The 23,670-nt window shown below is 46.0% G+C and overlaps 1 protein-coding gene across 6 annotated transcripts in view; it reads right to left on the bottom strand.

The window, feature by feature from the left end:
* The window catches only part of IQSEC1 (IQ motif and Sec7 domain ArfGEF 1), a 278,474-nt gene that overhangs the window by 91,420 nt on the left and 163,384 nt on the right, over positions 1 to 23,670 (bottom strand). The window lies entirely within an intron of this gene.

Here is a 23,670-nt window from a genome sequence, read left to right on the forward strand (position 1 = left end):
TATATGTTCATTCCTTTAGTGAGGCAGCCTCAGCCACATTCTCCTTATTTCCCAGCTGGAAGTTTAATTGCTGGCAGGGCACACATTGAGGGGGGCACGGGGACCACAAGGATGAGCCTGACTGCAGTCAGTGCACTCCAAAATCAGAGTGATCACAACCAAACCAACCCACCCAGGAGCAGCACAGCACTGCACAGCTGGGGAAATCACAGCACTGGAAAGCTGAAGCAGTTCAAATGTTGACATAAATATATTTCAGGAAATGCATCAAAGAGTCGGCTGATGACACTCTCAGGGCAGCATAAACTGGGATGCAATAGAAGAAAGAAGTTTTTTACAATGAGGGTGGTAAAACACAGGAACAGGGTGCCCAGAGCAGCTGTGGCTGCCCTGGATCCCTGGCAGTGCCCAAGGCCAGGTTGGACACTGGGGCTGGGAGCAGCCTGGGACAGTGGAAGGTGTCCCTGCCATGGCAGGGGTGGCACTGGGTGGGCTTTGAGGTCCCTTCCAACCCAAACCATTCCAGGATTATGTGAATTAGATACTTGCATTGGGTTTAGTGCAAGCAGAAATTGTTTCTAAATATCCAAGTTTTGCAAGGGTTTGGCCTCTGTGATTTGGTTGATTCCACTTTGATCTTCCTTATTGAGACTGATCACCCTCAGCAAAACTGTTCTTCTTCCTCCCCTATCCATGCTCCACATCCCCCAAAGATGGGCAGTTCCAGGAATTGGGGCAGTCCCAGGAATTTGGACAGGTCCAGGAATGCCCTTCCCACCTTGCCAGTGTTTTATGTCTCACAGCCCCTGACCTGATGCTGGCAGGTCCCAGCTGCCCACGTCCCCCCCCAGTGCAGAGCTCATTTACACCAAAACCCCGGGGGATTCTGCTCTGTCACTTCCCACTGAGCCTTTCCCACCCTGGGCTCTCCCAGGACCCTTCCCTGTCACGCTGCATTTGCTCCTGGCTCCTCATCTCCTCTCCCCAGGGCCTTGGGAAGATTCTCAGCGACCTTCCTCTCGCCTGCTGCACCTGAAGTGCTTCCCAGAATTCAAGTGACTCCTGCTGTTCCTGGCTCCCTTTGCACTCCTGCCACACAACCTTGGCAGCTGCATTTGGAATATCCTGATCATGGTTGTGTTTAATTGCTTACTGAAGCAGGGGCTGTGATTTAGCTGCACCTTGAGGTGCTCCCAGCACCAGGTGAGTCAGGCAAACCCTCTCCTGTCTCGCTTAGATGAAGAGCCCACTTGCACATGACCATTCCTCAGGAAAACAAGATGAATTTGGTCCTTTTTCCCAGTCTCCAGTTATTTCATGTTTGTCTTTTTTCTCTTCTACACTTACGGCCACAAAAGAGCAAAATCTCGATTTAATTTTTAAGGCTTCTCCATATTTAACTACAGTTTGTAAAGGCCTCCCAGCACAGACTGCTCATTTGTATCTCCTCAGAACTGGTCCAAAATGCAAGTCACAGAAAATCATCCCTAGGACCTGCAGCCCATGAATATACAGTCATGACTGATATAAAATTTTAATACTTGACTGTGACTAAATGAGATAAGCATATTACAAAGAGAGAAGTTCATAATAAAATTCATTTTCCAAGGTCCATTTTGCAAAAAGCAGCTCATCTCTTTCTCACAGGGAACAGCACTTGGACTTGAAAAAAGGGTTTTGAATCTGAATCATTGGGATTTGCTTTCTTTGTTATTGAGATTTTCAGCCTTTTTTTTTTTTTTTTTTGTTTTTAACTAATTTTTCAGAAAAAAGGAGGCTCAGATGCAGAACAGCCCAAAGGAAAAAATGCACAAGGAAAATATTGGCCTAGAATAAAAAGGGAAATTGGAGTTTAACAGAATTTTTTCTACATTCTTGCAAGGAGCAACAACTGGAACAGAGGTACTGGGGCTGGGCTGTGCCGAGGTGAGAGCCTCTGCCCGGTGCTTTTAACCCCACCCAGTGATCAGTGAAAAGTGCAGACCGTATGTAGACTCAAGATTAAAATTTTGTGGGCAGCTTTTCCTTTGCTGGACAATTCTGTGGATTGTTTGACCGGACCAGAGTCTTGTACAGTTCAAGGAAACCACGTTAAAAGGTAAATATTTTGAAGAAAATAATTTCAAATCTTTCCTTCCCCTTTCTGCAGATAAGACACTTGAAATGGGGCAAGGTTAAGATTTTGACACTACTCTCAGCTGCTGCACAGTGACAAGGACCAGGCAGATTTCTGGCTGGAAAACCCAACCCCCTCATCCATCCCCAAACCCTCCTGGCTTTGAGGGACGTTTTTTAGGTTTTTGGTTGGGTTTTTTGGGAGGGGAGGTTCACCCTCACATGGGTCCTGCAGCTGCTGCAGCTCATCCAGGACCAGGAGCTCTCCCTTCAGAGCCCTTTGTAATGTGAGTCACGAGGTGCCCCCGTGCCAAGGAGCAATCAGGAGCCAGCCACAGAGCTGGAAATAGAGCCCTTGACTTTCAATCTGCTGTAACAATTAATTTTTATTCACTTTAAAAACCCTTCTTCTCCTCCTCCTCAGTAAAGAAGAGAGGGTTTGTTTCCATCATTCCAGAAAGGAAGAGAGAGGAAAAACAGGGCTAAAGGAATCTGTAGGAAGGTTTTGGAAAAATATTTATAATACTGGAAAAATATTGGAAATATGGGAAAAATATTTATAGTTCTACTTCCTGTCTGCCAGACTTGCCCAAACCTTCTCACCGAGCTGCTTTCCCCTCCTCCCAGGACAGACCTCCACACACCCAGTAAATGCACAAGTTATGATGTGTAACTCATTTTTAGAAACCTGTGGGTTTCAGTGCCTTATAATCACAAACTATCAGAAAAAATCACCAAAAAAAAGAACATTTCCATCAATGTTAACATTGCCTAAAGGAGAGATTTAACAGGCAAAGTGCTCCTTATTTCACCTGCCCCTCTGTGCTTTTTGTCTGATGGGCTTTTACCTTCAGGCTCCTCCTCCCACTCTCTCCCAGAAGATGAAGACAAGAACTTGATTAATTTTTCAGATAATGTGTTAAAGGACTTGATCTATAAAATCTGAGATCCTGTAGCAGGGGCAACACAACTGTGGATCTTCTGTGCTGCTGCTCTGCCCCATCTCTGTAGATAAAATGAGGTACTTTGGAGCAAAAGATGAAATTTATTTCCAAAGCCTTTTCTCTGCCCTTTCTCTGCCTTTCCTTTCCTTCCCTTTAATGTCTTTAAAATGAAGAAACAGAGGGAATGCCCGTGGGAGTTGAGTGTGTATGTACAGGTACACCTGCACAGCTCCTCCAGTTCCTGAGGAGTTTGTTGGAGCTCCCTGGCAGTTTTCCCACAGCAGTGAAAATCCCAGAGAAACAGATAAAGCAGGATAATGCTGCTGTGGGGATTTTCAGGTGTGGTACAAATCAGAAGCTGTAAAAATTACATGAGGTTGGGGAAGGTTTTGTTTCTTTTTTCAGTAGAACTGTCAATGCAAGATCAGGGACATGAGGAAAAGCCTGGGAATTGGGCACTAAAAACCCTGAATTCATTAATGCTGGAGTGCCACGGGGCTGCCTGGCAAGGAACCACTGCTCTGGAGTCACACCCATCTCACCTGCTGCTGGAGCCCTGGAAGCTGAGAATTCCAGACTTTCTGTGCTGCCAGGCACTGACCCCAGGAGAACACTGCATTGACCTGAGGCCCTGGAGAAGCTTCCAAAATGGAATGACAGAACTGGGATTGTGGGTGTGGAGTTTGAACAGAAGTGTGTGACATCACAGGGGGGAAAACTTAGAGTTTAAGGGTTTAGAATATAGTGATATCTATATAAAGCAAGATGGAGGTTTTAGGGTAGAGGCTGCTCCTTGATCTTCACCTTCTTCTCCATGGGTTTGGGTGGTTTTGTGTAATTGGATAAAAAAATCCCCACTGTGGTCATGGGTGGTTGGTTATTGGGTTAAAAGTGAAAATAATTCAGGTGTCATTTCTTAATTGGACAGTTTATACTCAAAAGGCCTTGTAGAGAGAGATGGGGCTCCATTTTCAGTTTGTTGGAGTGAAGTGCTGTAGAACTCAGGGTTTGTGAGACTGTGACATGGATAAAATTAATAAACATCTGAGTCCCAGCAAGAAATACTGTCTGGTGCATTTAATCCTAATCCTGGCAGAAAAGAAGCTAAAACTCGACAACCTGCCAGCTGCCCAAGGGTCTCAGCAAGGTCCCTGCAGCAGGACTTCCCTCTGGGAATGCTGCCTGCTCCTGATTTAAGTTCACCACCACGTCTGCCCTGCTGTGGGACAGGGCTGAGGCCTCTGTCCAGCCAAAGCTGAGGAAAAGCAAATCCACCTCGCCCCGGCTGCCTGGAGGAGTGGGAGCTTCTCTGTGGGCAGCCAAGGATCCAGTCCCTGAGCCCCACAGAGCCAGAGGAAGGGTCAGAGTGGCCTTTTCAGTGCAAGCTGGGGCAAGAATATGGGCTGGAAATCCAAAATTAGCATTGGCACAAGAGTGCATGAGCTGGAAGCGAATTAAGACAGAAATGGAAAGATTTCTAGTTCTGCAAGCAGCAAACTGTCAAAAGTGACTGCATTATGAGAAAAAAACCATACAACGTCCTTGCTTGAAGGGAAGAGATTAGTGCTGAAAGGCCAGGAATTCCCATTTCAGCCTCAGCTCCCTAGAATTGCTGCTTTTCCCATGTTTATACATCACCCAGAGCCCCTGCCCCTCTCACCAGTGCCAGGGTTGGCACCACCCTTCATTCTCCTCCTGTCAATGTGTGGAGGGCTGGCCAGGGGCTCAGGGAATTTCCATCTCCCACTCTGGCACTCCTGATGTGCCTTTGGCCATAAATGCTGTCACAGCAGCACCTCTTCCCCAAGGGATCCCTGCCCCAGGAACCACCCAGCACCAGCTCTGACAGAGGGCACAGAGAGAGCTGCCACTAAAAAAATGTAAAAATCAATATATTTTGAAAAGAAAGCATAGGCACAGCTGACTTTCATGCTGCTGCAATTTTCCCAAGGAGTAGCTGCTCTTTGGAAATAAATACCAGAGTGACAAGTGGGACAGGAAGAATAACATTTTTCCATTTCCCTCTTGATGAGTGTGCTTTACAGTCCATCAATCCAGCATATGCACAGCTCTTCCCAGGTGTAATACTGATTCAAAAGATCAATTCCTTAAACTGATCTGTTAGAAAAACTGTTTTATTGTTTTACCAGCCCTTTCTCCCCAAAATGAAAGGAACCTGGTGTTACACAACAAACCCAGAAGCTACAAAGGAGAGCTGGAAACAGAACTCTTAACTTTCGATCCTGGATATGATAATTAGTCTTTATTCACTTTAAATAACCATTTTTCTCCTCTTCCTAAGTAAAGAAGAGCTGGTCTCTTTCCACCTTTACAAACAGGAAAAGATGGGAAACAGAGCTAAAGAAATCCATAGGCAATATCAATATTTGGAATAACTTTCCTTTGCCTGTACTAGTGGGTGTGTATTTGGTTGTATGACTGCTCAGAGCTTTGGTGAATCAAGCAAAGAGTTGGATCATGAAAAATGCTCAAGATACCCAGCAAACAGGAATTCATCCTTCAGTTTGGAACCAGGTCAGCTTCAAAAACCCCTCCTGCTAAAATGCCAAGTGCTCAGCTGAAGGATGGAAACACAGAAAGAACAGTGCTAACTCACAGCTCCTAAAAATAGCTGTATTTTTAAAAGGGTTATTTATGTGGAGATAAAGGTAAAGTTGGTCTGGTGTCCTCTCTTTATGTCAGCTCACTGCACTTTGCCACAGACATCACCCAAAGCCCCTTGAGGGACCCTTCAGTCCCATCCCAGCCCATGAAGGACACGAGTCAAAGCTCTTTCAAAAGGCCAGGGCTGGAGGAACATTAGGGCAGCTTTTCTATTTCTGTTCCAAATGCTCTTTCCGTGGCCTGTGGGAAGAGCTGAGCTCCCAATTAACTCCCCATGACCTGTACCTCCATTTCTTACAGGAGATGTGAAGCGTGGCAGCAGAAAGCAGAGCCAGAGCATCGCTGCAGACATGGAGAAAAGGGAAATGGCTGCATTAAAAATGTTATTGAGCAGGGCACTGTGCTGAGCTGGCACAGGCTGCAGCCTGTCCCCATCTCCAGCAAATGAGCAGCATTCATCTTCCCTCCCTGCTCTTCAGCAAGCTTTTCCTCTGGGGGATGAATTGGCAAAAACAGCACCCTGGGAATGTTTTCCCAGGAAGGAACAGTTCTGTTGGACACACTGAGAGAGGGAATCAGCTTTCATTTGCTGTGGGAGGAGTAGGCTGGAGTGAGGAGCAAGGACACAGCACACCTTGGGCATTTTGGGTGCCTGGTGCCACCAGCAGTGCTTAGGCTCAGTGTTGAAGTAAAACAATTATTTCTTACAGTTAAGATATTCAGAATGAATTATGAGGTACGAGAAACACCTGCCCATTTTCAGTGATGGAGTCCTGTGGCACCAAAAGCTGAGGTAATGCTGGAGGAAATCCCCTGGGGACAGGGCAATGGAATGGGAGGCTCTGAACCAGCACTCTGCCCACAAACTGGGCTTTTTTTAGCCCGAAATGGGATTAGCTTGTACTTCTGCAAAGCAGGTGCACACTCTGCCCAAATCCCAGCTGTCTGAGTGATGTCATGGTGGGGCATATCATCAATTTACACAAATACCCAGAAGATGCAGAGGTCAGATCCTTGCAGGGCATGCTCAGCACCTCATCCTTCCAAGCCAAGTCTGATGTGCAGGTCTGTGCCCCACAGGAACCCAGGAATGCACAAACTGGACATTTGTAATTCACATTTACTCTAAATGTACAAACTCCCACTGCCCAGGGGTGGCAGGAGGTCCCTCCCAAGAGCTGGAACTCTGAAGGCATTTACACATCTTCATTACAGCTGGAAATGCTTTATATATTTCAATAGATTTTTTAAATTTTCTTAATTTAAATAGATTAATTGCAGTCTGACAGCTGGTAAACCCTGGCCTCAGGCAATAGTAAGGGAGAGTTTGGTTTGCCATGGGAGGAAATGATTAGAAAACAGAAAAACCATTCTCAAATGTCCAGCCAGGGCTGATTGTGCAGATGAAGGTGTCAGCCCTAAGCCCTGAGTCCTTTGTTTGCAGCAGCAGCTGATTCTGGGTGCTCCCCATCCCTGTGCTGCAGCTGCCCCTGAGACATCCCAGCCTGTGTGCTGGAGTTATTAATGAGACTGTCTGACAGAACAGAACACAGGAATCTCAGCAGCAATTCATCCTGATACCTGAAAACACATCCCACACACCACGTTTCCACAGGGAGAAGCCACCAAAATCCTTCCAAGCCTTCCCAAATTCTGGAGGGACTCAGAGCAGGTCTGAGATAATCTTATCGTATCCACCAAAGCTCCATCTGCCTCTCACCAGCTTGCTGAGCTTTACAGAACCAATTCCCTGGGACAGGATTCCCACTCAGGGTGGGCTCCAACCCCAGTTACAGACTCTCTGCTTTACATTCACCTATTACCCAGTAAAATTAAGATTACCTATTAAAATCACCAATGCGCTAGTCACCTACTACCTGTTAAAATATGCACATTGTTTGCTTGGACTCTCCTCCCCAAACTGCCCCAGAGCTGCCACCTCTGGCCCTCTGTGTCCCCAGAGACTGAACCACGACTGTTGGAACAGAATATTAACATTTATGGAGTGCAGCATCCTTACGACTCCACTTAAACCTGGCTGCTCTGCAGTAATTCTGATTTACAGCCACAGTTGGGGAACCATCAGAATTACATCCAAGGGTTTGGAGAGCACTGCCTTGGACACCTGGCACCCTGCACAAACCCACAGCAAGCTCTGAGACAGAAGTCAAGTCTGTTTCAATTCAAGTCCATAAATGCCCCATCAATTACAGAGCCAGGCCAGCAGAATTAATTTGCATTCTGACTGTTCCACAGTTCTGTCAAAAATCAGTAGCAGATTCCCGCACATTAGCAATTGTCTAAATCATTCCTTTCTCCTCCAAGATCAAAATTACATTAACTTGCACTGCTCTGGCTTCTGTTTTCCCCATCCCCATAAAACAATTAATTACATGTTGGAGAGAACTCCTTGGCCCACTCTGCTGAAAGCATTTGGATTCATTTTATCCAGATGTGCTGCTTGGACAGGTGCTCTTTGTCTTGTGGAAAGCAGAACAGAAATATTACTCTGTAAGAAGTGACAACATTTCCTCACCTGCCTTCCAAAGCACAATAAATGAGCTCAATTCCCCTCCTCTGCCTTTGGTGACAAATTTACCAGCTGCAATTAACGCCACTCAAATTCTTTTTGCATTAATAATTAAAATATTGCCCTGTGATTGCAGTGGCATGGATTTGCAGTGCTCTGCTTATCACTGGGAGCAGCTCCTGGATGATTCATCCCCAGAGTCACCTGCCTCTCCTCCACGTGCCTGCACTCGGATTTTTATACGTGCTCACATCACCCTGAGCCACTTAGATAACACACAGCTTTTATGTGATCACAGCACAGCCACTGCTGCTCAGAAATGAATGATTACCATTCCCCAGCCCAGGTTAAACCCTAACCACAGCACTGCAGGTCACAAACCACCTGATCCGCGTGGGTTCCTGCCAGCTCTGACTGTCCTGGGATTCTGCCTCAAAAATCTGCGCTTGTGACCATTCAGCTGCATTGTGGCAGAGGAAATGAAACCCTCCTTACACTGATAAATCGGGATTTATTTCATTTTATTTTACGTCAGATGACAAAATGAATGGTAGGTTAAATTTTAAGCAAATCTAAGCAATAACTGAGTCTGTTCTGGTTTAAGGCCAACATGAGCTCCATCCCTGGCCAAGGACAGAGCAGCTGACTGGGTCCCTGGAAGCTGGGGGGGTTTCCTGGATGACGGCACCACCTTCAGCCCCACTGCCCAGGCAGCTGGTACTGAGCCACTTCTGCCCCCAGGCACGTTCCTCCTGAAATCTTTATTATTTTATCCCTTTTGTTCCCACTGGAACACAAACTCCATTTTCCACTAGAAAACAAGGAGCATGTGCACTGCTTGTACAGGACACACACTGTACTGTTCAAATTATCACCAAGTTTTTTGCATATGTGTTTCAAAAAGTTGCCTTTGCCTTGCACAGAACCTCCTGAATGCATGATAAAGCAGTGCATTTTTAGCTTTTCTAATTTTCCATGTGCAACAACACTAAATGGAACCTTCTGCAAGAATTAACCCTGTTTTGTAGTACTAAATTTTCAGGTTCTCAAGGTCTCCTGAGTGTGAGTGAGCACAGAGCAGAGGATTTTCCATGAGGCCAGCAGAGCACTTCAATAGGACTTTAAAAGCCTGAATAATTCCCCCAGCAAGGGACACTGGGGGCAGTGAGTAGGGCTGACTGTCTCCTTCAATTATCTGTTCAGCTGTGGCATTTCACACTCCATGTTCCTGCTAAATAAAGAATTTCTCTTCAGATGCCACAGCATCTTCCTTTACTGGTACAGCTGATGCACCCACTGCATTTTTAACTAAAAACAGCCCTGAACCAACACTCAGCCCTCCTCAAACCTATCCAAGTTCACACCTGGGCAGCAATTTTGGCCTTGAAAGTTTACAAAGATTTTTCTGCATCTCAGGAATTTCAGCCTAGCTCATATATGAGGATAAACATCAAATATCCAGCCCTGAGAGCAGGCAGGACAGACAGGCTTTGCTGGGGACTCCAGCACTGAACTGAATGAATTTGATCCCACTTGAAACAGTAAAACTTCCCTTTGGAGTCTTGTATATATTGTTTTATCTGTAAATGCACAATGATACATACATGTAACACAGTTCTCCCTTACCTGGGCAGGCAAAGTTTTGTACTACAGGTTGGATGAAATATTTAAAGTGCAAATATCTTTCCGATCTTCATACTTTTTTTAATTTCTGTATCGCCAGCAACAATTCCACTAGTCAGATGTGTGATTGCCTGAGTGCCTGTAACTGAGAATTGTTACCTCCTTAAAGCAGAATAATTGCCTCCTTTGCCATCTGAACACACACTATTTAACTCCAAACCAGCAAAACATCCACATTATGTGTCCCTGCAATGAGGCCCAGAGGAAGGATGACCTTTTCCAAAGCAGTTGATGGCAAAGGAGGGCAGTTTGGCTCAATAATAAAGACTGAGGACTTAAATGATTCCCTTCAGTCCCTCAGGAGATTTGAGCTGTCTCCAAACACCTCTTTCCTCCCTGCTCCAGCTGCCAGTTTCTTCCAGAGCCTTGTACCAAGCTGACATTGCCTCTTCCAGTACTTGGCCCTCTTTGGTTTTTCACCTTTTCCATTCCCTGTTAACGCCCAGTCACCCCTCAGCCTGCTTTTGTTCCACCTGAAAATGCTGTGGGAAGCCTTGTAGATAACATTTTAGAGACGGGGTGAGAGGGAAAGAAGAGGTGTGGAGTAAAGAACAAAGTGAATTTCCCTGTGCTGCCCAACACATGCCAGATCCAGTTCCCTCAGGAACAGGCCTGGATGTGGGGCAGGTTTGGGCAGAATCCCAAATCACACCACGTTTTATGGCCTCTGGTATCACACAGACTGCCATGACCCTGTCAAATGAGCCCTGTCACGACAACAGCCCTGAGTTAATGCTCCCAGCCACAGCCAGCACGTGCAGCTCCTCCTGCAGCCTGGAGAAACCCAGGTCTGAATTCCCAGAACTGCCCTGCCCCACCAGGCAGTTTATTGCACTATCAAATACACTTCTCGTTTCATTTCAGCCCCAAAACTGCTAAAACTCACCCCAAACCCAACAGAGAGCAGTTAGCTGATGAGGCAGTAGCAGAATACCAAATTTCCATTGATGCCAAAACATCTGCAGCTTCATCACATGTAGGTTTTGCAAGCTTGCTCACCATAACATAAAGAATTTAATAGCCTAGAAATCACATAAGATAGAAAATCACTGCTTTATTGTTAAAGCATAAACAATCTCTGCAATCCTAGCATCTCTGGATGCAGTTTGTGCATTTGGATGATTGTTTTCACATCACATCTGGAGCTGTGGCACTAAGGAACTGAAAACCCATGTGGTTACAGTAGCTGACATTTCAATACTGCCTTGATAGAATTTCCAAACTGCTCTTTGGACTCTCCAGCTGGGCTTGGGAATACTGGAGGAGGAAGGAGGAATACTTTGAAGAGGGGAACAGATATAAAACCTATGCCAGTACAGGGCAAGGGTTGGGAAAAGCAATTATCTCAATGTCTCAGTTGCAAAGTACCAGAATCATTTTTTCAGGGGGAAAACCTATTCAGGCACTGCATGGGTTAAAAGGAGGACTATTAAATAGCAGGAAAATTAAAGCAAAGGCAAGAAAGAAATGTGTCTTGCAGGATTATCTCCAGCTCCTCACACAGTGAGAGCAGCCCCGGGAGCCTCAGGGAGCTAAAATTCAGCACCAGAGACTAAAGGGGAAGGTTTAGCACCTTTTGTTGCTCAATATTGATCCTGGCTGAGCACACTTCACACTGAACAGGGGTAATTTTCAGCAAATGACTGTCCTGAGCTGCAGAACACAAAATGAGGGGATGCACACACATCCTCCTGCCGGCCCACAGCCTTTGTTCTCCACACCCCTGGACTGCTGCATTACACAGCGAGGCAGATGCTAAAACTGGTTTTAATTTCGCCTGGAAGACAGATTGCTGTGTGGGGTGCTGAGGAGAGCAGGGTTTAGTTTCTATTGAAATGATGGAGTGAAATTCAGCAGCTGCCCAGGCAGCCTGTCAGCCCCTCTGCTACTGCAAGCAGCCAGAAAGTTAAACACATGCACAGCTTTCCTTTCTACAGCCAAACTAAAAAAAAACAAAACAATCAACAAACCAAGCCCCAGAGCAGGAGGCATCACGTGCAGAGCAGCCAGGACCCCTTTTGGGAAGGGAATTATCAATTCACATCACTGTTCACCTGCTGACAGGGCTGAGCACTGCAAAAGGCACTGGAAATGCAAAGTAAGTGGAGAAGATATTTGAAAGGGGAAACAGGGAGGGGGGACAGGGAGAAACTGGGGGGGGGGGAATAAAAAGCAATGAGATTTCCAAAACTCACCCATTATTCCCTGCAGATCACCAGAAGCCAAAGTGCTCCTATGAGAGTTCTTATTTCCATTCCGTCCCTCTATCAAGTTCTTAATAGAGTCAAACTTCAATTTCTTTCTTTTTTTTTTAATTTTTAATTCTTCCTTCAAAGCCAATTTTGGGTAAATAATTTAAAAACCTGTGAGCTGGAGGCTGTGTGACTGCAGCCAGGCTGGGAAGGCAGAGCTGGAAAGCTTTTGGAACCTCCTGTCAGCTTTAAACATCACTTCTGAAATTAAGCACGTTAACTATAATTAAAACAGATTATCAGCCACCTGTGCTGAGGGCTTTAGCAAGGTGCTTGGCCAGGGCACCACTCCATTAGAGCAGGCAGAGGAGTGAGCCCACATCACTGAAGCTGTGATGGAGAGGGAAGAGAGGGAACTCAGCTGGCAGCTCCTGGAATTGCATGAGGGGCTGATTCTGTCAAGGTGTGAGTGTACCTGGGAGGAGGAACAGCGCTCCTTACCCAGACACAGCTCAGCAGCCTCAGCTCACTGCTGAGCAGTATATTTATACGCATTTTATATAAATGTGTATATTCTTTTTACCCCAACTTTGGAGTTATTCTGTCCTTGAACACCCTGTTTTTGTGGCAAGCCAAGGTGTTTCCTCAGAGCCACCCCTCCCCTCCCAGCCAGGTTTGGTGGTTTCAGGGACTGAGGATCTGCTCCTAAACCTGCTTAGAGGAGCTAAGCACCACGGCACAAAATGAGGTTTGTCTCCATTAGAGCATCCAGCTGGGAGGTTTGCTGAGGCATTCAGCACATCCCAAATCCAATTGCTTAAGCAGCTTTCCTGGGATCTTGTCTGCTGCACTCCCTGTGCTCCTGCCTGAGCCACACAAGCACAGAGGGTGCAAAGGAAAAGCTGGAAAAGCTTTCCCTTGGAACAACCACCCAGGGAATGTTCCTCTGGGACAGCACCCTGCTGCTGCACACATTTAATTGAATCCACACCTGGAATGTCTGAAAGCTAAAAGAGAAAAAATCAGCAGAAGAGAGCACAAAATTGGCCAAGTGAGTAGAAATTGCTACCTGCAGACAAGAAAGAGGATTTTCTACTCATCCTGTTAAACCAATTCCTTCAGCTTTGGGCAGCCCAATTTGTTTCTGGTGGTGTCTGCCCAGTTCTGCACAGTCAGAACAGACCAGACCACAAACTACCTCATGTAAGAAATATTTCACTGCTACTGGAGCAAGAGCTGTAATGTTTACTTTATTTTGAAAATAAAGCTAACTGAAAACCATAAGAAGCAGAATGATTCCAAAAGCCATCAGCCTGAGGGTGCACTGTACCAGTTTCCAGGTTCACTGGCTGTCTCCTGAGGGCAAATGTGAAATCCTGGTTGAGTTAGTGGAAGTTTCCTCCCCACTGACTCTCAGTGGCCTCAAAGCAGTCCCTTAAATTGTATTTTCATTCACTTGAACCACATGTAAATAACAGGTTTATTTAGAGATAGACCTAACAGAAGAGGGATCACAGCAGCTGTCAGGAGGAAAATTCCTCCCTGCTCCTCATTCCACGTGCAGATACAAATAGCATGGACAGACTTTACAGGGCACCACAAATGTCCCAGCAGAACCTTCCAGCCTTGGCATAAATGTGCAAGCCAAGGAAATTAATGCAGGTTTATGCAAGTTTCAGCTTTAAAAGTGGGGATTGGTTGATTTTTTGTTGCGGTTTTTTCCCCTTTTTTTTTGTGTTTGGCTTTTTTTTCTCAGTGCCAAGGCAGAATACTGCACCTTTCCAACACAAAACCATGAAACAACTAAATCAGCACTTCCCCAAAACATTTAACTCAGTTTCTAATTTAACCTTGAGTTTGATCTGAAGTTTTGAAGGTAGTTTGAATATTCTACACTGTTTGGGAATACCACCAGTTTGACCTCTGCAGTCCATGCAATGTAAAACAGATCACAAAAGAGCACTGATGTGCTCTGTTCAGAAGAGCACCCAGCTTCTCTTCAGACCTTCTTGCCAGACTTCCCAGAGTGCAGAATCTTTCTGTCTTGTTTTCTGCTTATATGTAAACACTGAACCACAGTGTCTGGGGAATCTGAAGCAAGAGAAAGTCCCACCATGCTGTCTTCCAAAACTCAGAGAAGCTCTAAACATCAGGAATTAGAAATCTAAGTCCTCATCTCCATGAAAAAACTCACTCTACAATATTGAAGATTTTTAAAAATAGACAAATCAACACATCACCACATCCATTTCTACAGTCACAGGATCCCAGACTTGTTTGGGATGAAGGGACCTTAAATAATCATCTTGTTCCCCCCCTGCCATGGTAGGAGCACCTTCCACTACCCCAGGTTTCTCCAAGTCCTGTCCGACCTGGCCTGGAACATTCACAGGCTGTTTAGTTGTAGAATATAATAAAAAATAACCCCAAAGACAGAAGCTGCATTGCTGTATTTTTGTTTAGCTACCAGTGATGATAAACTTTACAGCCAGGCTGTGCTTCAGCAGTGCTGAACATCAAAACAGTTTGAAATTTGTATTGATCATCCTATGAAATCACACAGGCTTTAACTGTCCACAGAAACAGTAAAAGTAAATATTAACATTATCCTCATTGGGTGCCTTTTATTCCTGCCCTTTTTAGGGCACCCTTGGAAACTCCAGCTGTAGAAATGGATGGGAAGAGGGTGCTCAACAAAGCAGCTCCCAAGCAGCAGAGCCTGTGCTCAGGGGAAAGCTCCCTCCCAGCCCAGCAATCCTCAGGAAAAGTCAGTGGACAAACCACATAAATATTTGATAGCAACATAACAAACTGCCTCAATACCAGAAGGGTGAGGGGAAAGAATTAAAAAATCCAGGGCACATGTGAGGCTCTCTGGTAGATAAGTCATGTCCTGATAGCAATCATCTGGGATCTGAACCCTGGAGCTGCCCCTCAGCTGGACAGCATTTGTTGCCTTAGCTGGTTAATTAGAAGGATCTCCAGCTGGAAGAGGAGGAAACACTTGAAAAATATTTGCCAAAGAACCACAAGCCTCAGTTTGAGACTTTTCCAGAGCCTGTCTTCCATTCAAGAACTAACAGAGTTATGTTTATTTGCATGTGAATTGATTATATTAAGGCTTTTGCAGCCTCTGCAAGGAATTACTTTGTGACACATAGGTTGGAGGGGAAAAAAAAGCTTCAGCAGCAGCAAATTCCCCAGACACACCACACATTCATTCAACAGAAGTAATTACTTTAGCAAATGTTGGTGGATTTTAATGCCAAGAGGAGGATTCCAGGTACTTTTAAAGCTTGTCAGCCCAGCTGATACCCAAAAACATCTTTAGTCAGTGTGATGTAACATTGACACAGCACTTAATCAGAAAAATAGGCTGTTTCTCCAACAAAGGGGTTTTAACAAATGCCACATTTAATTTTTATTAATATATTCCAAGCTGAAGTCATGTGGTCTCTAGATTTCCCCTGGAGATACAGATTTGAAAAGTCCAGAGGGAAATGATAATTCTGTACACTGCTTTGTTGACATATGAGCTCTGAAATTACCATTGGAAAAAAATCCCAAGGTCTGCAAAGATAATTTCACAACCCAGAGTGCTCCTAGCCCCATGTTGAGGAGTTTTAAAAGCTTTTTGAAAGGAAAGTTATGAAGAATGTATGACTAGCACAGATTCGGGCCAGATTTTAAGGCCATTTTTTAAAGCACTGAGCAAAGTTCATCTCCCTTTTTAATGAACACCGACTGTTTGGACAAAATGTTTCCCTCCCTTCCCTCTCAGCAGAGTCAGACGCAGTGAAATTCATCTTCTGTGCTTTGATAGACATGAAAAATTAGAGACAGAGATGGAAAAGGCTGAGACTTCCTCCAGGTCTCTTGTTTTCTTAGCAGTCCATCTGTTCCAGACGCATCTGGACATCAGCACCCCAAGGACATCGATGGCTCCTTTCTCTGTCTTCCCTGAGAATCAGGGACACAGCTCCTCTTATTAATGGCATCATTAGGCAGTGGCAGGGAGGAGGCACAGAGCAGGGACTGACCCCAGCAGCTCGGAATGAGGGCCACAGGAGCCCTGTGGGTTACTGCTCTGAGCGGGCACCAGCACAGGGCAGGTCAGCACCTCACCCAGCTGGGAGGGACAGTAGTAGCAGTGCTTTGTCATTCCCTAAAAGCGGAACAAAGTCAGGGAAGGTTATCCTCTCCTCTGCTCAACTTCTTTGTTTGCACTTTGGAAAGCTCATCTTTACCCTGCCCCAGAATTCCTGTGTTGAACCAGAGAGCCCAGGAATTCCTTCAGAGCCCAAATTCAGGTCACTGACAGCCACCAACCTCCAGGTGAAAATGGTTATAAAATTACTGTATTGAGGCTTGAAGACTCCATGTCTTAAAGGCCTTCTGAGTGCTCATCTCCAGGGTTTCCTAATTCATTATCTGAATTACTCAATGAACAAACCCGAGCACCAAACCACCGACCCCTCAGTGTACTTAAAATATAAACCAGGGGATTTCTCCTCCTCAAAACAGCCTCACACCATTGAGCACTCAAGCATGTGGATTATTTTCCTTATCTCTCACCATGGATTGTTACAGTCACAAAACCAAATGTGGGGACCACGGGGTGAGAGGACACAGGACAGCACAGCAGAGGCACAAAAGGCACTTACAAAGTGTCACTTACACCCTTTCCAGCATCATTTTTCACTCTCCATCCCATTGTTATCCCGAGGAACACCAACAAGACAGGCATTAATGGGGTTAGTCTCCCTTTAGACCGGGATTTGAGCTACTGTGCAAGACTCAAATCATCTGAGCAACAAATCTGCTCAAGCACTTAAAATGTGCAGGTGGAATGACCTGCAAAATACAGTGGTTACAGAGCCTGGAAAGAGGAGAAACAACTTGGGACAAGTCTTTCAAGAGGCTGCCTTTATGGTCTGTGTTCTTCTCCATGTGTTTGTTTTTAAGGAATTAACACTGGAAATTTTAAAGAATTAACCTTTGGAAAGCAGTCAAGTCTTTATCTGCATTCGATGGCCCCTTTCTTCCACAAGTGTTTGTTACATTAACTTGAAAATATACAGTCAGTGAAATTCTACCACCAGGTCTTTGTATCCATGGCCAGAAAAACCCCACAGCTGAGCACTCGAAGGCTCCTTGTGGAAAAGTGCTTAAATTCAGGGCTGTGTGCCCACTACAGCAGCAGGGTTAGGCTCTCCTAAATAGTCAGATTAAGCAGTGTGACTGGTTTTCACTCATTTTGAAACATTAGGAGATAATTTCAAATGGGTAATAAGGTACTGAATAGATTGATCTGCCCCAGTCTCATTGATTTGGTGGAATAGTTCACTCTTGTTCGTTTAAACATGAAAGAGGATTAAGCCATACAAACATCTGCTGATACAAACACACCTACCTGTGCTGAGTCCCTGTGCAGCTACAGGTCCTTTGTGGACACCCAACAGTTGCAAGGAAATTGGAATTGAGCTTTAACCCTAAGATGAACACACAAGACTAAAGATATGCAATTTAACACACAGTATCTTCTAATTTCTTTGTTAAACTTCTATTAAACCAGCTTCTATTTCTTAGGAACACAATAAATCCCACAATAGCAGCCTGGGGGCAGTCTTGATGGGTTTTATAAAGGCTTTTTTATAACGGGATCTGCCAATAGCTATTGCTTCTGTGCCCTTCTTCCCAAAGGAAAGCAGGGTTTGCTCTTAGATAAGAGCATCCAAGGCAAAGTACAAATGTGTCTTTTATCTTCTCAGAGGCATCAGAAGCTTAGCATCTCTTTCCCACAGCTTCCTCTGAAGCTGCCTGGATGCCTCGGCCGCGGGAGCGCTTCCCAGCTGGATGCTGAGATAATCATGGAATCATTTCCCAGCATCACAGAGCCCCAGAATGGCTTGGGTTGGAAGGGACCTTGAATCTCACCTTGTTCCACCCCCTGCCACGGGCAGGGACACCTTGAGCTGGGCCAGGCTGGTGCCTGTGGCTGTGGCAGGACTGACCCTGGGCACTCACTGTCCCAACAGCTCCGAGGGGAGAAAGAGCTGGGGAACCATTCCACGGTCAGAGCTGGGACAATCCTCCAAAACACCTGAGACAAAGGGATCCTCACCCAGGGCTGTGGGCAGCAGAGGAGACTGCAGCCACACTGTCCTTTGAACAGCGACATATGTTGTCCACAAGGCTTGGAACACATTCCAAAGGCTGCTGAGCAGCACAAAGGTCACATTTCCCCCCACATTGGCTCCCTGTGGGCTGAGCCTGCCCAAAGTTTTGGAAATGCCTCTTGCTCTAGCCCAAGGAGGCATTCAGGCTGCAAGCAGAAGAGCAGGATCAGCCTGTGCCCTGTCATGGGGGCACAACGTGCTAGCACTGCCTAGCTCTGAGCCTGGGGTGTCCCCCAGCCCTGCCCCACCTCCAGCACTCTGCATGTCACAGGTCCTGCAGGGGCACACACCACCTCAATTCAGCCTAAGTGCTCCAATTTCTTAAATCCTAATTTCTTAAACCTTAAATCCTAGGCAATCCTGATTTCCAAGATCTCCTTGGAAAGATGGCTTTATTTGCCATCCAAACACAGTGAAGTGGCTCTCAGGAAGGTGAATGGTGACACAAGTATGGCTGTGATTCAGCCCTCGGGACGATGTGGGAAAGCAGTGTCCAGGAGGACTCCCATGTTAGAAAACCAATTTATGTGAAAATAAATGGCTTTCAGAAGAGCTGAACCAGAATGCTCTGTGTCAGGATGTAATTCCCCTGTGTAATTCCCAGCCACGGAGTTCTCCCTGCACAGACCAGGCCCCATCAGACCATGAAGGTGGCCCCCTGATGCCATGAAGGAGTATCATTCCTATCATTCCTTGCTCTGGTACCACCAGCTAATGAGAATTCATTGAATGCGAAATGCCATGCACGTTGCAGAGACTTTTCCAGAAGGCCAAGGCAGGTGTGACTAACTAAGGAGCATATTTAATTGTTAATTGATCAGCTTGCAGCTCCACACCCCAGCACACTCGGCATGGAAATGCAGCAGCTCAGGCTGCCCTGCCTTGCCCACCTCCAGCTCTGCTTAAGTGTCATTAACCAGCCGGTAAATAGGAACGTGACGAGCTTTGATTTTATTTTAATTCATTTGTCTGTTCCTGCAGTAGTCATGAGAGCCTCATTAAGCAGCTCTGCCACCCCCCGCCAGCAGTGGTGAGCACAGGAAACCCCCCCAACAACCCAAGCCCACTTCAAACACCTCACACACTCGATACCTGTCAGGCAGTTAATTACACCCATGAATTATTGTCTCTGCTAAAGATGACTGAACGTGTGACACTTTGCTTACTGCATGAATTCCTGCTGGTTTTATGATTACTGTCAAAGAAAATGATTAATAGGCAGATGTTGCATCAAGGACAGCAAAAACACAGCAAGAATTAGAATCTATACTTGTATAGCAAAATGAATTCCTGTTAGGAAAGGAATAAAACTCTTACCAGGCATTTAAGCAGAAGACTGTTTCCTTAAAATAATTTCCCACCCCACGTTTTCATACTATGATCAATCCCCAGCACAGATGTTAATGACATGATTCATAGGCTTTACATTGATCAGTACTTACCAATTCCTAAAACGTCATCTGACTCCTTCTGGAAAATGCATGATCTTGTTAAAAGCAGATAAGCTCAGAGCTTTTTGTTCCCCCTACCTAATTTGCTTTGCAGTCCACTGTAAAGGTAATTCTGTTCAAGACAAAGAGCAGGGAATGCTCCCATATAATTTATTTCTTTGTACATTCAGAACAAAAAGATCCAAGCTCATGGGTTACTTCAGGAGTTAAAAAATATCAAAAATACAAACAACTGAGTAATTGAAGGACAGCAGCAGCAGCACCCTTTCAGAGCAAAGCCTGAATGCCAATTTCTGAGTCTGAGAAGACAAGGAAAAGCAGGAGCAGCAATGGAAGCAGTAAAAAACTCAACCTAATTCTGCTCAAAAAGCTGCCATGTATATTTTTACCATATGCCTCACCTCCAGCAAGCACTGAAGTACAAAAAGCTGCCTTGAACAGAATGAAACTCCTCCACCACTAGACAAACAATTCTACCAACTCAGTAACCCATGGTTCTGCTCCAACAGGCTCTTTGGAAAGGTCTGTGTAAATAAATAATAAAACAGGCTGTTAACTTCTCTGGACTGCCCTGGATTAGGTTTCTGACTTCTAGGGTTTCAGTGCATGTCATTACACCCTGCACCCTGCAAGCACAGAGCCTTGGCAGAGTCCAGCCCAGGGTTGCTGGAAGTTTGAGCAAAACTTTGATGCAGTAATTTTAATGCAAAGACATTAAAACTCAAAAGAGTGCTGATAGTTGATGTAATTTTGAGCTACTTAGCTAAGCTTGCTTCTGGTCCTTTCACACCTGTCTTTTCAATGAAACAACAGAACCTTGGAGATGCAGCTGGTGTGGGCAGTGAGTGAAGGCAGCCTCCAGCCTCCACCCATCACTTCCACATTCCAGAGTCAGGGATTGGGTGGGGAGCACGGGGGGTCATCCAGTCCAACCTCCCTGCCCCAGAATATCTCCCGCAATTATCTGACCTGCCCTAAAACCGCCACATGGGAGTTCCAGGAGTCCCCAGCAGCAGCAGCAGTGCTGCACTGGCAGTGCCTGTTCAGGGCAGCCACCCTCGCCTCGAGGGGTCTGTGCACAGAAACACTTAAATACCTGCAAATATTGCAAACTCTGATGCTTTACACCAACCCTCAAGCAAGGATTAATCTGCAATCACCTGCTGCCTCTACCAGCCCCTGCCTGTGCATTTCGAGCTTTTTTATCAATAATAATACAGAATGCACGACGAACACACAGAAGTAAAAGTGGGAGCATTTTAATGAGTGCTCATAAAAAAAAAAAAAAAAAGGCAGGAGGAGCTGATGAGCCCTCTGCTCTAAGAGGGCTGTAACCCATAACCAGCTGAAGCTCACTGAACCTAAACCACAAACCTCTCATTTACATGAACAATCAGATTGAAATAACTCAGCCGTGTAAGCACTCACCCACCCTGGCTGAATACAAGCAACACTTCAATGACTTTTTTAAAAAACAAGAACCCAGCAGCATAATTCTGCCCTTGAACAAGCTGCTCCAGGTAGAGGAATTAATGCCACGGTGATTCCCTGCAGCTGCCTGTGCACAGACCAGGCACAGCAGGGCAGACACTCACCCAAATAATTCATTTTAGGATGCAAAATGCACAGGACACACTCACACACACCCCCAACACAGTGTTCTGAGGACACCAACGTGGTGCCACCCTGGCCATGATCTGCTCCACTGGCACTGGGAGCCACATCAAACATCCCCCAGCAATGTGAAGCTGCCAGGCTGAGAACGTCTCCCAGCAGAGCGAGGCTCTGGGATAGCCACAGCCCCACCACACCCAAACACGGCACTACAGCCTCCAGAAAACCATCCCTGTCTGAGTATTAAAGCTCTGAGATCAGTAACAATGACTTGCATTTGGCTTTGTCTCGCAGCTTCTCAAGTGCAGCATTTTGCAGTTTACAAAGAAACCCATGTAGAAGCTAAATATAAACATAGGTTGTGGAGATAAATATGGATATAGCTGGGTTTGGGGTTCTGGCTTTTCCTTTTAATCTTATAAATGAATTTTTAGTAATTCTCATTAGTGTTTAAGCCATAAAATAGCTATGGAAAATCACATTGGTAACGTCTGATCTTAATGAAAGGTGTCAACTCCACTGCTCCCCACAGTACCAATACATAACAGATATTCTCCTTATCCAGGTGAGCTTCACAAACACTAACCCTGGAGATGCCAGGAGGAACAGCTGAGGTAGGTGTTGGAGTTGCCATTACAGGGGAAAACTGACAAGCACAAATGAAACATCTGATTATCTACACCATTATCTCTGGTCACATGTCAGCTGCTGATGTTTGCCCATGAACTGCAGAGCAAACCGTGCCCAGCCCTGGCTCCCAGCCCACAGTTTTGCACTGATCCCAGTGTAATTTACAGCAGTCTGGATGCTCAGAACATTTATGAACAATCCCCTACCCAAGTTACACTAAATTCTATGTGCTCCAAGCATCCAAATTTTATGAGCTCCATTCCGACCATCCCAGCTCCAGCAGCTGCCCCAAAGGCCACCAAAGTCCAAAGGGGACCCTTTCACTGTAAAGGGTGTTGGTTTTCTTTGATGAAATCACTGCATTGTTCCATCAGTGTTCAGGAAAAAATAAAAAAATAAAAAAGCTCAAGCAGACAACTAAAAATAAAGTATGACCAAACCAAAATGGAAAATGTTTGTAGCAGAAGGAAAATGAGGGAAGAAACTCCCAGACAGCTCAGACTGAGGACTAATTCTTACTTTTTTCCAGATGTGTGGAGCACTAAGAAGTAACTATTGACTGTTTTCCTCCATTACTTGCACTAGAACTTGAAGATGCAAGCTGAAAACTATGTGTTACCCTGCTATAAACCCTGTAATTTATTCTCTGTGGGCTGGGATGTGCTGATTCAGATGGCTCCAGTCTCCAACCACTAACCCCATGCTCGGAGCTGGCTGGCACAGGAACCTCACCAGGGAGGACCAGGGAGGACAGAGGGTCTGCTCCCACCCCTCTCCAATACTTGTTCCTCTGCCTCAAAACTTCCAGGATCCTACAAACAACAGGGCCAACCTCAACATATGGACAAACAATTCCCCGATTGTGCCTTTGCCTATCCCCCAGCTGTGGGGTCACTGAAGTGCAGTGACCCCATTTTTTAACAGAAATAAAAGGTGAAGGGAGCTTTCCCCAGTCCTGCTCCCAGGCTTTGCCAGCTCCCTGATTTTGAGGAAGTTTTCTCCCTGCAAGTATCACAAATGAAGACTCCCCAGAAGAGGAGAGCACAACTTTTTAGTGCCACAGCCCCTCACTTCAGAGGCCTTCAAGGAGTGGAAGGGCAGGGTCACCCTCAGCACATGGATTGGGATAGTGACGGTCAGCACGGAGGGGAGGGACTATGCAGGGCTGTGGTGACAGCACAGCCACTGCCACCCTTGCACCTCCTCAGGGGGTGGCACACACCCTTGTTCCCATCCCAGAAACATGGGAGACAAAACTCTGGGCATAAACACATAGCATCTTGGTGCAGGCAGGGACTGCAGCCACCAAGGTCACACCAAACCCCTGGTGTGACACAAACCACTGCTGGGCAAGGGAAGGGACAATCACCCTGCATCCCACCAGTGCCAGGACAGGAATGACAACTCTCCCCTTGGGAACACCAGTCTGGGTGGGCACTGTCCTGGGGCTCGGGGATTACCCTGTTCTCCGCTATGGGGCTCAGCCAAACCCTGCCCCTCTTGCCCAGAGCAGCTGTGGCTGCCCCTGAATCCCTGGCAGTGCCCTAGGCCAGGCTGGACAGGGCTTGGAGCAGCCTGGGACAGTGGAAGATGTCTCTGCCCATGGCAGGGGTGGCACTGGATCAGTTTTAAGGGTCTCTTTCAACCCAGACCATGGTGGGACTCTCCCCTGCTGTGCCTTGGGAAATAACCTGGCAGTAGTGAGGC

The sequence above is a fragment of the Onychostruthus taczanowskii genome, unplaced genomic scaffold (assembly GCF_017590055.1).
Source record: "Onychostruthus taczanowskii isolate IOZ18803 unplaced genomic scaffold, ASM1759005v1 scaffold162, whole genome shotgun sequence".
Classification (NCBI taxonomy): domain Eukaryota; kingdom Metazoa; phylum Chordata; class Aves; order Passeriformes; family Passeridae; genus Onychostruthus; species Onychostruthus taczanowskii.